This window comes from Dendrobates tinctorius, unplaced genomic scaffold (genome assembly GCF_039654945.1).
Source record: "Dendrobates tinctorius isolate UK_male_01 unplaced genomic scaffold, ASM3965494v1 ptg000070l, whole genome shotgun sequence".
In the NCBI taxonomy this organism is placed as follows: domain Eukaryota; kingdom Metazoa; phylum Chordata; class Amphibia; order Anura; family Dendrobatidae; genus Dendrobates; species Dendrobates tinctorius.
The window spans coordinates 15493101-15506126 of NW_027361738.1; the positions used below are offsets into that span (position 1 = coordinate 15493101).

General features: G+C 37.8%; 1 long non-coding RNA gene across 3 annotated transcripts in view; it reads left to right on the forward strand.

Moving 5' to 3' along the window:
• Positions 1-13026, forward strand: part of LOC141095433 (uncharacterized) — a 125355-nt gene that overhangs the window by 39708 nt on the left and 72621 nt on the right. The gene's annotated exons all lie outside the window — the stretch shown is intronic.

A 13026-nucleotide genomic window follows, 5' to 3' on the forward strand; every position in this document is an offset into this window, starting at 1 on the left:
ATGGGATATTTGTAGAATAATCTTTATTTTTATATAGCGCTAACATATTCCGCAGCGCTTTACAGCTTTGCACACATTATCATCACTGTCCCCGATGGGGCTCACAATCTAAATTCCCTATCAGTATGTCTTTGGAATGTGGGAGGAAACCGGAGTTCCCGGAGGAAAGCCACGCAAACACAGGGAGAACATACAAACTCCTTGCAGATGTTGTCCTTGGTGGGATTCTAACCCAGGACTCCAGCGCTGCAAAGCAACAGTGCTATCCACTGAGCCACCGTGCTGTATGTAGTTTCTTTGTTTAGCACTTCTGTAAAAAGATTCTGTCACGCCAAAAATTACATTATGAAGAAGGGAACATCTCCAGGTAGGTCAGCTTTACTCTGGAAGAAATGTAAATATTCTGTAGCTCAAAAATCTATGGGCTACTTTTGAAGGAAAACAATCTTTGAAATGATCTGAAAATTAGGTGCTCAGTGTAATGTAGATGGTCTGGAGCACCATCCCTCAGATAATATGGCCGCCCAGCTTCTCCCTGTGCTTCATTCACTGAAAGTGTTTGCCCAATTAAAGCTAGTACTGTCAATTAATGAAGCCGAAGGAGGAGCTGGGCTGCCAGACTTACTGAGGAATCGTACTCCAAACCATCAAAAATTTATTTTCATTTTTCTTTTTTAGATAATTTATTTGGGCAAAGTAGCCCAGGGATTTTGGAATTACAGGCATGCTTCTTCTTAAGTTAAACTGCCCTACAAGGAGATTTGTTTACTTTATAAAGTAATTTTACCTTTACAGACTTCCTTTAAGAAAATATCAGAAAATTACTAAATGACTCCCATGGTAGAGGGTTGGGGGCATTCTATACCACAGGTCAGGGCAGAGATCACTATGCAGTAAGGAGGAGCAGGTGAGCTCTATCCCTTTTATCAATGTTAGTATCTGCCTCCAGCTTTAGCATACCGCTGAGATATGGGCAGTCTTATCACAGATAGTCATCACTTAGGCTTTGGCAATCAAGACTCATTCATTTTTACTTTAAACAAAATCCAAAAAAATACATAAATAAAACGGAAACACAAGAAATTAGAGATTAAATGGCAGCTAATTCCAGAAGCACCCCAATATACAGCTTACACTCACTGAACTGAAGGTGTCCAACACATCTTTTCCATCTAGTACTCAAAACTCCAAGTCTTAAAGGTATACACACTTTGGTTCTAATGTTAAAACCTAAATATTATGACTAACCAATCTCCATTTAACATTAAAAGGAACTTTGGGTTTCCCCCTGGTTCTCTGGTTTCCTCCCACATTCCAAAGACATACTGATAGGGAATTTAGATTGTGAGCCCCATCGTGGACAGTGCCAATAATGTCTGTAATGCGCTGTGGAATTAATGGTGCTATATAAATGAGTAAAATTAAATAAATAAAAACTTAAAATCCTTATGTGTTACAGAATATAACCAAATACAAAATTTGTACTTTGGTTGCAGCTCTACATCACCTGGCACTATGCAAGTACATGCAATATAAAAAGAGAGGAAGGCAGAAAGAGGTACCATTCATAATGACGACCAGTGTTAAAAATGATATATATCAGAATTTTTCTGCTAAAAATATCTTAGTATAAAATGATAAAATGTTAATCCGAACTATTCTATGACGCTATGCTTACAAAGATTAAACTGTAACCCTTAAAAGTTTTTTTGATGGATGATAATTATTAAAGTCCACCCTTTTCAGATAATTGGCCTGATTTTTTTTTTCCATTTTTTTACGTTGGACATACTGAATTAGTTTTTGTATTATTGTTTACAGCTTCCCAAGGACACACTTGTAGATTGATGGCGCAAGTTGGAGTGACCATTTATAGGATTCTTTTTTGTTTCAGTACAGTAGGATGTTAGCCTTTACCCATGTGCAAAGTTCTTGTTTTTAAACAAGATATTAAAAGTATTTTCTGACAAAACATTAGCATAAAAAACAGGTTAACATTTAGATTTAAGGTTTCTTCTTGATCAACTTCGTAGACGCTAAATCAGACAGTTCATATAATTTACATTGAGTCGAAGAATTGTATTATATTTAATAAAACAACAACTTAGATTTTGCTCTTCTGTCAAATCCTGCATTAAATAAGGAAAACTTTAAATTTAGCAAAAAACTGAAAAATTTAACTTAATCTATATTACTTGAAATATATAAGGAATTTCACATGTCTAAGTAGCATATTTAGCCACATTAATTGTTAACAATGCTATTATTCCTTCTTCATTGTTTTATTTAGATTATCTAAAAGGGCAAATTTGTTGCCATTATTGGATTACTCTTTCCAAAAGTAGAAAAAAAAACTAATGTAATTAGAAAGTTGTTCTGAAAAACATTATCTAAAATATGTACCATATATATAAATAAGCACCTAGATAAACGTAAAACCCGCCTATAATTTGCACTGTTAAAAATGTAAAACAACTTGTAAATAAACAATCTAAAAAGCGATTGAATTTATCAATTTAACTTGGTTTTAATACTAACAATAGTTTAATACATTTACTTACCATTACCTAAAATAGATCAATTATGGATATGTTTAAATTATGGACTTTGATATTTATTTTTTTTCATTAAAAGTTTTTCTTTTCTTCATATAAAATGTTACTTTTTATTATAAAAATATATATATCATGAAGTTTCAAACTGCACATTCGCAGTGGAGTGCAACTTGTGCCTCCTCGTAATTGCTGGTTTATTTCATTTAAGGACAGAAATGCAGTCATGCTTGCCTTATTATGGCAAGCACAGCAGGGCATTACAACACGTGGTTTAATCCTACAGTGAAATATAGCTGAAGAAATGCCAGGAAAGTTTGCAAGCCAGTTTGGAATAATCTTAACTTACATCTATTGCCTCTCTTGACAAGTCTGCTTCAGATAATACTTATGAAACTATTAAGTAATTCTAAAGCATCTTTTCTTTTCATTCTCCATTGTGCCATTCCGCTATTTTTCCTTTTTTTTGTGAGTAAATTGATATCTCGATATTCCCAATTGGGGGCGTGTCCCTACACAAACTAATATTGTCCAATCAGAGCAGACAGTACTAGACTGTAGGGACACACCCCTTAGACCAGAGGAATGGTAACACCCAGTTGTTATTTTCATTTCATGGGGAATACACGTTAGGGGAGTTGGGAGGTCATCTTTAAAGTATTTTACCGATTGTAGTCTGTCTGATCTGAAATTTGATGTGGAGAGATGCAATATGAGCAGTTTAGTTCCTGGAACAGCTATATGATACCTGGATAGCCTTGTGCACGTGACCTACTAATCAGACTTGATCTGCGGCAGGAGACTCTCTGGGCATCATACGGCTTCAATATTGACCCTATATGTAGCCATAACCAACGTCAAAAAGGACGGGAGATTGGAATTAGAGTGAATTTCATTCCCTTATTTTATTGCTCCTGCTCATAACAGATACTATCACATATAATGAAATGTGAATTTATTGCTGTGTTTTGTAGATTAGAAGATTGTAACTCAAGATCCAACATGAAAAGAAGCTACAGGTGCATAGCAGTGCTGTTTATTTCTTTTTTTTTTTTTTTTTTTTAAAAAGGGGGCTCGTAGAAACATCCAGTTCCTGTTGTCAAGCCATTTAGATAATCATAACATATTCAGGGAATTAGTATCAGTTTCCCATTTTTCCCCATTGAGAAGCTCTTCTTGTTCTTCCAAAGTGATAAGATGTACAGATTTAAAAAAAAAAAAAAAAAAAAAGAAGCAAAAAACAAACCTGGCTCTTTTATAATATAAATGCATTGTCCTTATTTTGCAGGGGATAGAGTTTCACAGCCTCCAAAATAAAACCTTCATTCATATTGCATCCATATTGTTTAATAATCATTTGTGAACAAGTAATCTGTCACGTAAGAGAAAGAAAGGACACATGATTATGTATGATTGTTCCCTGTCAAATGACCCCGCACCAGGGTTCATTTGGAAAGGTATTTTATACTTTCACACTTTGCAGATATCCTTACAGTACCTGGGTCCAATGATCATTCTTTTAGAAATTCAGAAATTCATTAATAGGAATTGTACAATACAAATATTGTGTAAATCTAACAACCCAGTGATAATCAAGTCTTATTTTGTGGAGCAATTGTTCCACAACATCAATATATGCATGCAGAGATTTCCTTCGTGAATGAAGCATTTTTCCCTATTTGCTGTTAGAGAATCACTAAATAATAGAACAAATGGGACATTTTAGACTAGTTACCATTTATGTAGTATTAGTATGTAAACTAAAGCAACATGGTATTAAAATGCAAACTTTAATATAGATTTACAAATAGTATACATACTCTTCCTTACAGCTGCTGCCTGGGATCGTTACTAGTATTCTGTTGACACAGGAGCATGGCGACATGATGTTTATATTAGAGCTTTTAATTCCATTGAAAACTCCAGAAGTGGTGGAGCACCATGCCTTTGCGGGGCTAAAAATAAAGTCAACTTTATTTTCCTGTAACAATATTAAAAAAAAAAACAACAACAGACAAACATTAAAAGTACATTAGCGCTTAATTGAAGAGTATTGAAAGTGATGAAATAAGAAAAAGGTGCATAGGAAAGGAAGTGACCGTGATAATAATGAGGGGTTGGTCACGGTCACTTCCTTTCATCTCGATCCTTTCCTATGCACCTTTTACTTATTCTATCACTCTTAATACTCTAAAAATTCCTTTCTTCAATTAAGTGCTATCTTTATTCTTCACTATTATTTCCTTCTCCTAATTTAAAGTTCTAATACATTTTCTTTGTTTCTCATTCTATCCCTTCTCTCCTGCCACTATTCTTTAGTAAACCTCAAACCAACACTTCCTAGCCTCCCCGCCAAACACACTTAGCAGTCCGCTTCACCTTAACTCTATAAGGGTTATTTTTTTAAGACCCCTCTTGTCACACATTCTTTCTCCATCCTATTACTTTTCTTAAATTTTCCACCCTCATCCACCCTTCATATCACCTCCAGTTCTGAATCGGCTACAGGCATTAGCCTCCTGCCCACAATCTTTTTCCAACCAGTGACAAGTTCTAATCACTTTACGGTATTTCACTTGTCTTTTTACAGTTTATTAATCCATTTTAATTACAATGCATACTCCACAACTCCATGAAAGTTTTAAAATGTTCACTTTCCCCATAAACTTGCTGTTCACACTTTTTCTTCAACCATGATCTGATCATTCTCTTCCCCTGCCTCCTTTCAATTTTTTTCTCATTTTTCCCCCTTCCTTTTATTGAGAATCCCATCTTCTCTGTATCTTCTTTTTTTTCTTGTCTTTTAACCCTCCTCCTTCAGAGGCTTTTCTCTATATTATTGCCACCCCTTTACCCATTAAAAAGCTTGTAGTTGGTGTACCCTGCTCATTTGGGTTTTTGACCTTGAGAAAGATGCCAATGCAGCACTAAAATCTGTTAGTTCTTATCCAAAGCTCCAAGGCTACTCATTTTCCTGAGTGCAGCCCGCTTAATGTGAATCTCTCAATTCTGATAAAAAAACAAAAAAACAAACAAAAACGAAGCCCTTAGACAGCTCCATTGATGAAATAAAAATGTATAGCTTATTTTAGGTTAGTTTTTTTATTTTGTAAAAGTAGTAACATATACAAACATATACAATAAGTACAGTTAGGTCCATATATATTTGGACAGAGACATTTTTCTAATTTTGGTTCTAGACATTACCACAATGAATTTTAAACAAAACAATTCAGATGCAGTTGAAGTTCAGACTTTCAGCTTTCATTTGAGGCTATCCACATTAAAATTGGATGAAGGGTTTAGGAGTTTCAGCTCCTTAACATGTGCCACCCTGTTTTTAAAGGGACCAAAAGTAATTGGACAATTGACTCCAAGGCTATTTCATGGACAGGTGTGGGCAATCCCTTCATTATGTTTTTCTCAATTAAGCAGATAAAAGGCCTGGAGTTGATTTGAGGTGTGGTGCTTGCATTTGGAAGGTTTTGCTGTGAAGGAAACTTGCGGCCAAAGGGGTTCTCGATGCAGGTGAAACAAGCCATCCTTATGCCTCAAAAACAGAAAAAACCCATCCGAGAAATTGCTACAACATTAGGAGTGACAAAATCTACAGTTTGTTACATCCTGAGAAAGAAAGAAAGAAAGCACTGGTGAACTCATCAATGCAAAAAGACCTTGGCGTCCACCAAAAACAATAGTGGTTTATGATCGCAGAATAGTCTCCATGGTGAAGAGAAACCCCTTCACAACAGCCAACCAAGTGAACGACACTCTCCAGGAGGTAGGCGTATCAATATCCAAATCTACCATAAAGAGAAGACTGCATGAAAGTAAATACAGAGGGTTCACTGCACGGTGCAAGCCACTCATAAGCATCAAGAATAAAAAGGCTAGACTGGACTTTGCTAAAAAAAATCTAAAAAAAGCCAGCACAGTTCTGGAAGAACATTCTTTGGACAGATGAAACCAAGATCAACCTCTACCAGAATGATGGAAAGATAAAAGTATGGTGAAGGCGTCGTCCAAAGCATACCACATCATCTGTAAAACACGGCGGAGGCAGTGTGATGGCTTGGGCATGCATGGCTGCCAGTGGCACTGGGTCACTAGTGTTTATTGATGTGATACAGGACAGAAGCAGCCGAATTAATTCTGAGGTATTCAGAGCCATACTGTGTGCTCAGATCCAGCCAAATGCAGCCAAACTGATTGGTCGTCATTTCATACTACAGATGGACAATGACCCAAAACATAAAGCCAAAGCAACCCAGGAGTTTATTAAAGCAAAGAAGTGGAATATTCTTGAATGGCCAAGTCAGTCACCTGATCTCAACCCAATTGAGCATGCATTTCACTTGTTAAAGACTAAACTTCAGACAGAAAGGCCCACAAACAAACAGCAACTGAAAACCACCGCAGTGAAGGCCTGGCAAAGCATCAAAAAGGAGGAAACACAGCGTCTGGTGATGTCCATGAGTTCAATTACTTTTGGTCCCTTTAAAAACAGGGTGGCACATGTTAAGGAGCTGAAACTCCTAAACCCTTCATCCAATTTTAATGTGGATACCCTCAAATGAAATCTGAAAGTCTGAACTTCAACTGCATCTGAATTGATTTGTTTAAAATTCATTGTGGTAATGTCTAGAACCAAAATTAGAAAATGTCTCTGTTCAAATATATATGGACCTAACTATATATACCGTAAATTTTTTAATGCTATAAGAACAAAACAATGGCTTAATTAACCCCTTACTGCCATGTGACGTACTATCCCGTCCATTTGCCCTGGGACTTAATTCCCAGGGATGGGATAGTACGTCACAGCGATCAGCGGCACCCGCGTGGTGAGCGCCGTTGATCGCGGCCGGGTTTCACCTGATTATCACAGCTGACACCCTGCACAATGTGTCAGGGGCAGTCACGGACCACCCCCGACACGTTAACCCCTTGCACACTGCGATCAAACACAATCGCGGTGTACCGGGGGTTAAAGGGAAGCATCAGCAGGGAAGGGGCTCCCTCCGTGCTTCCCTGATCCCCCCACAGCAGCGCAATGTGCAGCGCTGCTGCGGGGGTCTCCTTCCCTGCAGGTCCCCGAATCCAAGATGGCGACGGGGACCTTCGGGGACCTGCAGGGAGCTGGCTTCCTCAGTGCCTGAAAAGCGCAGGCAAGAGGAAGTCTTCAATGCCTGTGACAGATCGCTGATCTGTCACAGTGATCTGTGATGTGACAGATCAGCGATCTGTCACAGGACAGTGATGCCCCCCCTGGGACAACCTAATAAAGTTAAAAAAAGTGTAAAAATAATTTTAAAAAAATCGCTAAATAAATTAAAAAAAAAAAATATTCCCTAATAAATTCATTTCTTGGAAATAAAAAAAAATACACATATTTGGTATCGCTGCATCCGTAACGACCTGCCCTATAAAACTGTCCCATTAGTTAACCCCTTTAGTGAACCCCTTAAAAAATAAAAAAAGAAACAAAAAATAATGTTTTATCATACTGCCGAACAAAAAGTGCAATAACGCGCGATCAAAAAGACGCATATAAATATCCATGGTACCGCTGAAAATGTCATCTTGTCCCGCAAAAAACGAGCCACCATGCAACATCATCAGAGAAAAAATAAAAAAGTTATAGCTCGCAGAATAAAGCGATGCAAAAATAATTATTTTTTGTATAAAATTGTTTTTATTGCATAAAAGCGCCAAAACATAAAAAAACGACCTAAATGAGGTATCGCTGTAACCGTACTGACCTGAAGAATAAAACCGCTTTATCAATTTTACTGCACGCGGAACGATGTAAGCGCACCACCCAAAAGAAATTCATGAAATGCTGGGTTTTGTTCATTCTGCATCCCAAAAATCAGAATAAAAAGCGACCAAAAAAGTCACGTGCCTGAACATGATACCAATAAAAGCGTCAACTCGTTCCGCAAAAAATAAGACCTCACATGACTCAGTGGGTCAAAATATGGAAAAATTAGAGCTCTCAATATGTGGTGATGCAAAAACTATTTTTACAATAAAAAGCGTCTTTTAGCGTGTGACAGCTGCCAAATATAAAAACCGCCATAAATAGTAAATCAAACCCCCGTTATCACCCCCTTAGTTAGGGAAAAATAATAAAATTAAAAGAAAATGTATTTATTTCCATTTTCCCGTTAGGGCTAGGGTTAGGGCTAAGGCTAGGGTTAGGGCTAATGCAAGGGCTAGGGGTTTGTTAGGGTTGGAGTTAGAATTGGGGGGTTTCCACTGTTTGGGCACATCAGGTGCTCTCCAAATGCAACATGGCGTCTGATCTCTATTCCAGCCAATTCTGCATTGAATAAGTCAAATGGTGCTCCTTCCCTTCCAAGCTCTGCCATGCGCCCAAACAGTGTTATACCCCCACATATGGGGTATCAGCCTACTCAGGACAAATTGCAAAACAAATTTTGGGGTCCTATTTCTCCTGTTACCCTTAGGAAAATAAAAAATTGGGGGCAAAAATATCATTTTTGTGGAAACAAAATATGATTTTTTTATTTTCACGCCTGGGCGTTATAAACTTCTGTGAAGCACTTGGGGGTTCAAAGTGCTCACCACACATCTAGATAAGTTCCGTGGGGGGTCTAGTCCAAAATGGGGTCACTTGTGGGGAGTTTTAATAGTTTAGGCACATCAGAGGCTGTCCAAACGCACATGACACCCGCAGACCATTCCATCAAAGTCTGCATTCCAAAACATCACTACTTCCCTTCCAAGCCCCGACGTGTGCCCATATAGTAGTTTTCTCCCGCATATGAGGTATCAGTGTACTCAGGACAAATTGGACAACAACTTTTGGGGTCCAATTTCTCCTGGTACCCTTGGGAAAATAAAAAAATTGGTGACTAAATGATCATGTTTGTGGAAAACTACGATTTTTTTTATTTTCACACCCGGGCATTATAAACTTGTGTGAAGCCCTTGGGGGTTTAAAGTGCTCACCATACATCTAGATAAGTTCCTTAGGGGGTCTAGTTTCCAAAATGGTGTCATTTGTGGGGTGTTTCCACTGTTTAGGTACATCAGGGGCTCTCCAAAGGCAACATGACACCCGCAGACCATTCCATCAAAGTCTGCATTCCAAAACGTCACTACTTCCCTTCCGAGCCCCGACGTGTGCCCATACAGTAGTTTTCTCCCACATATGGGGTATCGGTGTACTCAGGACAAATTGGACAACAACTTTTGGGGTCAATTTTCTCCTGGTACTCTTGGGAAAATAAAAAAATTGGGTACTACATGATCATGTTTGTGGAAAAAATACGATTTTTTATTTTCACGCCAGGGCGTTATAAACTTCTGTGAAGCACTGGGGGGTTCACAGTGCTCACCACACATCTAGATAAGTTCCTTAGGGGGTCTAGTTTCCAAAATGGTGTCATTTGTGGGGGGATTCCACTGTTTAGGTACACCAGGGGCTTTCCAAACGCGACATGGTGTCCGATCTCAATTCCAGCCAAAAACGTCAAATGGCGCTGCTTCCCTTCCGAGCTCTGCCATATGCCCAAATAGTCGTTTACACCAACATATGGGGTATCAGCATACTCGGGACAAATTGCACAATAACTTTTAAGGTCCTGTTACCCTTGGAAAAGTAAGAATTGAAGGTGAAAAGATCATTTTTGTGGAAGAAATATGATTTTTTAATTGTATGGCTGTACGTTATAAACTTCTGTGAAGCCCTTGGGGGTTCAAAGTTCTCAACACACATCTAGATAAGTTCCTTGGGGGGTCTAGTTTCCAAAATGGTGTCATTTGTGGGGGGTTTCCACTGTTTTGGTACATCAGGGGCTTTCCAAACGCGACATGGTGTCCGATCTCAATTCCAGCCAAAAAAGTCAAATGGTGCTGCTTCCCTTCCGAGCTCTGCCATGCGCCCAAATAGTCATTTACACCCACATATGAGGTATCAGCGTACTCAGGACAAATTGCACAATAACCTTTAGGGTCCTGTTACCCTTGGGAAAATAAAAATTGGGGGTGAAAAGATCATTTTTGTGGAAAAAATATGATTTTTTAATTGTACCGCTGTACGTTATAAACTTCTGTGAAGCCCTTGTGGGTTCAAAGTTCTCCCCACATATCTAGATAAGTTTCTTGGGGGGTCTAGTTTCCAAAATGGGGTCACTTGTGGGGGGGTTTCCACTGTTTAGGTACATCAGGGGCTCTCCAAACATGACATGGCATCCGATCTGAATTCCAGCCAATTTTGCAGTGAAAAAGTCAAACGGCGCTCCTTTCCTTCTGAGCTCTGTCATGCGCCGAAACAGTGGTTCCCCCCCACATATCAGGTATCATCGTACTCAGGACAAACTGCACAATAAATTTTGCAGTCCAACTTCTCCTGTTACCCGTGGTAAAATAAAAAAAAATTGAACCTGAAGTATTTTTTTTGTGAAAAAAGTTAAATGTTCATTTTTTTTTAAATATTCAAAAAATTCCTGTGAAGCACCTGAAGGGTTAATAAACTTCTTGAATGTGGTTTTGAGCACCTTAAGGGGTGCAGTTTTTAGAATGGTGTCCCTTTTGGGTATTTTCTATCATATAGACCCCTCAAAGTGGCTTCAAATGTGATGTGGTCCATAAAAATAAAATGGTGTTGCAAAAATGAGAAATCGCTGGTCAACTTTTAACCCTTATAACTTCCTAAGAAAAAAAAATTTGGGTTCCAAAATTGTGCTGATGTAAAGTAAACACATGTGAAATGTTACTTATTAAGTTTTTTGTGTGCCGTATCTCTGTGATTTAAGGGCATAAAAATTCAAAGTTTTTTTCACAAATAAACGCAAGTTATATGAATGACATTTTACCACTATCATGAAGTACAATATGTCACGAGAAAACAATGTCAGAATCACCGGGATCCATGGAAGCGTTCCAGGGTTATTACCTCATAAAGGGACAGTGGTCAGAATTGTAAAAATTGGCCCGGTCATGAACGTGCAAACCACCCTTGGGTGTTAAGGGGTTAACTTTTGTTGTTTTTTTTACCATCACAAAGAATTTAAGGTTTTCAATTCATCATGTTAAATATTAATTTGAGCAATTAAAAAAAAATACAGCTTCTCCCCCCAAAAAAAAACTAACAAAAAAACCCAAACAAACACTTACACAACTATGTCAACTGAAGGATAAATAAATATATAAAAAAAAGGGTTACAAAAATAAACAACCAAAGCAAAAAAAAGAAAGAAAAAGGCTTTGTTAGGACAAGGTGAATTAATAAATGTCATTAACAAAGAAAAAATGTAGAAATATCTATTAAATAGTCAGACTATTGCACCAGAATTTCAGCACATAGAAATGAATGGCATTGAATTAAGATTAGACAAGTTTTAAATCTATTTGTTTCTGGAGAAGATTTTCTTAACTTTATGTTAGCAGTAAAGGGAAATATAAGGCTGGCTTTACTTTATCCTCATGGACAGACCCTTTAATAATTTTGGGGTATCTAGCCTGAGGGTAGTACTGTATGTATAAATGCACAGTGAGCATCACTCCTTTTAAGAGAGAATAAAGCAGACCGGTTTCTCATAAAGTGTAACTGTCATATTATATATATATGCAGCTGTGCTCAAATGTTTACATACCCTGGGAGAATTTTTGCTTTCTTGGCCTTTTTTCAGAGAATATGAATGATAACACCAAGACTTTTTCTTCACTCATGGTTAGTGGTTGGGTGAAGCCATTTATTGCCAAACTACTGTGTTTTCTCTTTTAAAATCATAATGACAACACAAAACATCCAAATGACCCTGATCAAAAGTTTCAAAAGTGAGCTGTTTGCTTGTAATCAGTGTGTATGTATAAAAGCTGAGTGAGTTTCTGAGTTAGACAGACACTTCCTTCTTTCAACCAGCCACTGATATTTCTGGATTGTGAGTCATGGGGAAAGCAAAAGAATAGTCAATAGATCAACTGGAAAAGGTAGTTAAACTGTATAAAATAGGAAAGGGATACAAAAAGATACCCAAGGAATTGATAATGCCAGTCAGCAGCGCTCAAACTGTGATTAGCAAATGGAATATCAGGGGCCCTGTAAAAACCAAACCACGGTCAGGTAGACCAACAAAAATTTAGTCCACAACTGCCAGAAAGATTGTTTGGGATGTTAAGAAAAACGCACACATAACATCAACTCAAATACTGGACTCTCTGAAAACTAGAAGAAAGATAGGCTGCATGGTCAAGTTGCTGGAAGAAAGCCATTACTGTGCAAATGCCACAAATTATCTCGCCTACAAGATGCAAAGCAAAACAGAGACAAGCCTAAAAACTTCGGGAACAAGGTAATTTGGAGTGATGAGACCAAAATTGAACTCTATGGCCACAACCATAAACGTTACATTTGTAGAGAGGTCAACAAGACCTTTGATGAAATGAATACCATTCCTACTGTAAAGCACGGAGGTGGATTGCTGATGTTTTTGAGATGTGT